Here is a 4,235-nt window from a genome sequence, read left to right as displayed (position 1 = left end):
TTTTTTCTTCTTTCTCCTTTCTTTTTTTCTCTGGCAAAGGATCTTTACGGTTTCGTTGTTTTTCTATTCGAATGGAAAGTCGCAGTCGAATGCAACAAAAGTATTTTTGCTTTTATCGAGGGTCGCGTGGCTAATAAGCGATTCCTTTGGTGGTTCCGACACCTTCGCTAGGGGATAACAAAGCAACGATCGTTTGTCCGATTGGTCGCGGCCATAGAAGCAACATTGTTCGCTCCTTGAATAACCGAGGATTGACCTACAGGTAAGTATTTACTTCGACGAACCACAAAAGGTTACCTCGCCTACCTATGTATCTAACTTCTCTTAAGCAGTGCCGTCCTTTCTAAAACTTTTATTTTTTATTTTTACGTTTTAAATGGATAAGTAGATAATTAGATGGATAGATAAATAGATAAATACCTATTTAAATCCTTTTAAGAAGCTACGTCATTTCTAGCGCTTCTTCCATTTTTTATTTTTACGCTTTAAATGGATAAATAGATGGATAAATAGATAGATAGATACTTATCTAACTCACAACAACTCGGAAATCACGATTCCTTCGTATCATTATCTCCTATTCTTTTCTTTGTTATTTATCCTTCAAACATTCGTTAGATGCCTACATTTCTTTTTATTTTTTTTTTTTCGTTCGAATTTAAAATTAGATTTAACTTCTTTTCGAAAAAGGATTTATATGATTTCTCTTCAGGGTGATAAATTAAATTTAAGTCGATCGTACTGTTCAATTTCTTGATCTGATCTCGTTAAATCTACAAAGTTGCAAATAAATCCATTTGCTTACGAATTCTACATACATATAGTAGAGAATGAGGATTCGTGTTATAGGATGGACGGGTGGGAAGGGTAGTTTCGTACACCACCCTACATCGTACGAATCCCTCTGTAATTTTTCGACAGAGAGAGAGAGAGAGAGAGAGAGAGAGAGAGAGAGAGAGAGAACCATAGGAAATCTAACGAAGAGCGAGAAAGTTTGCGCATGTAAGTACTCTAGAAATTGAGATAGAGATAGAGAGAGAGAAAGAGAGAGAGAAAGAGAAAGAGAGAAAAGCAACGTAGTTGGATGAGAGAGAGAGGGGGTAAACATCATGTACGGTATAAATCGGTCTCTTCAAAGGTGAGACTTCAAAGGCCAGCGAAAATGAAGCGACCAATGGAAAGCTCGCATAGGAGGAGTCCAATATCGAAGTTGGGAGCGGATTGGTAGACCGGAACATCACGAGGGACGAACGCGAGTTACTTATGAGTGGAAGAAAGACAGACCGAACGATGACGATAACCTCAGAGCCGTTGGTATAAGAGAGAGAGAAATAGAAAGAGAGAGAGAGAGGGAAGATCGACGATAGGCGTGGCTAGAATTATGTTTCTACTTGGTTGAGAGGGGTTCGACGTGTACGAGGAACTAATATATATATGTATATATATGTATACATATTGTGTGTGTGTATACCTACACGAGCTTGTAGTACTGGCGGGAGAGAAAATAGAGAGAGAGAGAGAATATATTCCCCACTATTCTACTCTCTCTCTATCGTTCCTCATTTTAAGAAGGAAAATCGTTTGCACGGGACTTGCATCGACGTTTTCTGCTCGATTATAAACTGATAATGATAATAAGTATCTACGTATGTAAGTAGTAAGTAAGTACTTATCTAAATAAGTAAGTATCTAATAAGTGATTATTCATTGCAATTTTTTTTGTTAGTGTTAACTTATTATTTTCAATTGTACGTTGTTCGTTCGTTCTGTTTTTTTTATATTACCGAAAATAAATATGTGCACGTGTATGTGTAAATGAAGGAGAGAGCAAAAGAGAGAAAGAGAGAGAGAGAGAGAGAGAGAGAGAGATAGAGATAGAGAGAGAGAGAGGGAGAGAGAATGAGGGATAAAGAAAGAGAGAATTACAATTAAAATAGTCTAATTTTTATAAAATTTTATTGTCTTATTGTAATATAAAATTTTAATAAGAAATCAATCTAATGATTTTTGTGCAAGGATGTTATTTGTACCTGTATTAAGTATCTTACACTTATCTGTCGATTCATTTATTCGAACTTGCAAGAAGAAAAGTAAAGTTGAGAGGAAGGGGGAAGGCAGTGTTAAATAATAACTTGGCTTTGGTTACGCATCAATGTAGGATCGGTCTTCCGAGACAAGTGAATTTAATAGATAGTAGGTAAATATCGTGTATTGTAAGTAAGTATGTGTAAGTACAAGATATGCTCACATTCAATCGATTGAAGAATGGGAGATAAAAAAACAGAGAGAAAGAGAGAGAACAAGAGAGAGAGAGAGAGAGAGAGAGAGAGAGAGAGAGAGAGAGAGAGAGAGAGAGAGAGGATGAACAGATTTTTTTTTTCTTTTCTTTCGCGGATGTATTATAGTTACTTATTTAAATATTTCAGTACTACATGATGAACGTTTTAAATCTAAATCGAAAATGAGGAGACAGATGGAATATTTATGTCTAAGGATATAAATAAGTATTTAGATATATATGTATGTATCTGTATGTATGTACATACATGTATCTGTGATACATAAATAGATCTGATTGTTCGTTCGAAGAGGAAACGAGCGATGCGAAACGTTCACCAGCTTTTGCCGTGGCAGCGACCTTTGCTGTAAGAATACCTTCGCGTGACCTGTCCTAGACTTCTCGTCAATTACGCTTAAGTTAGTACATCGTATCGTATCTAATAAACAGATATCGTATTTCATTATAAATATAATATATTTATATATATATATATATATATAATCGAGTTAGAAGAAGTGGATGGTTAATTAATTCAACGATAAAAAAGAAGAAAGAGGAAAAAGAAGAAAAAAAAATTATACAGAGAAAAATCGTCAAAGTTTGATATAAATGCTTTTGATTTCTTCAATCATAGATAGATAAGTAATAGTTTACAATTTAACGAATCAACGATGCTTTTTATTTATCATTATAAATTTGGTAGATAGTGGATATATATATATATATATATATATATATATATATATATATATATATATATATATATATATGTAACTGTCAACAAAATGAATTCGTAACTATCATACATCTCGCGTGGAACGTTTCATTATTGAGATATTTACGTACTATTAAGATCTTATTATTATTATTATTAACATTATTATTATTATTTCTTCGTTCGTTTAAAGTATGTATTGTTTGAATATCCAGCAATACTTAAAATTTCTATAGACTGTGTTGAATATGCGATAGGAACTTAATAACAATGCAATGGCATGACCTTTCTTTTTCTATTTCTCTCTCTCTCTCTCTCTTTATCTTACTTTTTCTCTTGACGAGTCTCCTTTACTCTCGAAAGGTGTCGTGCGAACGCTATTAGCGTCCGTCGTCACGGCGCATCGTGGAAGCAAGCTGCGCAAGCACCGTGTGCCGTGCTCGATTACGAAGGATGTATCTCGAGAGCTGTAACGAGATTTATCCCCTTCCTTCCCCTCTCTCCTTCTCCTTCTCTTTCTCTCTCTCTCTTTCTCTCTCTCTCTCTCTCTCTCTCTCTCTTTTACTCTCCCACCCGAGACTTTTTTGTCCCCTCACACCTTCCGTGACTCGGCCCGATCTGACAAGAGAATGGATCCCGGTCGTAGAGTGGTTGGATAAGCGGTGGAAAATTACACGCTTGCCAGACCTCGGCTGTTATCGAGTTCGGTTTTGAGACGAGATCGAACGTGTTCGCTTGGTAGGTTCGAGATAAGAAGAAGAATGGCGTGTTGTATCGATGGCAAACGATACGACGACAACGAAGACGACGAAAGAGACGATGACTCGAACTCTGAAAATGAGAAGAAAATGTATCTGTAGGTCAGTAGTAAGTAGGTTATGCAGATATATGTTTATCTGCATATATGTAAATATATATATATATATATATATATATATACATATGTATAGATAAATACCATATATACATATATGGGTATTTATAAGTATTGAGAGAAAGAGAAGGTAAAGATCCAAGGTTCGCGTGATGGAATTTTAAAGACTCTCGATTTAGTAGTCTCTCGTCTGAACTCGGTTACGAAGAAACGGAGACGAAGACGGAAACGTTAGTCTTAAATGACGAAGTTTTGATACGTAGGTACTGGTATAAAACGAGTCTTCTCAGGTAAATCTTTTTTCACCGATGAAAAATAACCGAAAAAAGCTTGAACAACGACGAACGATGGTGATACGACGATAG

General features: G+C 35.5%; 1 long non-coding RNA gene across 1 annotated transcript in view; it reads right to left on the bottom strand.

The window, feature by feature from the left end:
- Positions 1 to 2,330: 2,330 nt before the first annotated feature.
- The window catches only part of LOC124949172, a 2,166-nt gene continuing 261 nt past the window's right edge, over positions 2,331 to 4,235 (bottom strand). The window contains exons 2-3 of the long non-coding RNA XR_007100984.1: positions 3,325 to 3,827; positions 2,331 to 2,717 (exon numbers count right to left, since the gene is read on the bottom strand). This is a non-coding gene — a long non-coding RNA (uncharacterized LOC124949172). The remainder of the gene's footprint in view (positions 2,718 to 3,324; positions 3,828 to 4,235) is intronic.

Source organism: Vespa velutina, chromosome 5, assembly GCF_912470025.1.
Source record: "Vespa velutina chromosome 5, iVesVel2.1, whole genome shotgun sequence".
Lineage (NCBI taxonomy): Eukaryota > Metazoa > Arthropoda > Insecta > Hymenoptera > Vespidae > Vespa > Vespa velutina.
This window is presented reverse-complemented; position numbering and strand designations above follow the sequence as displayed.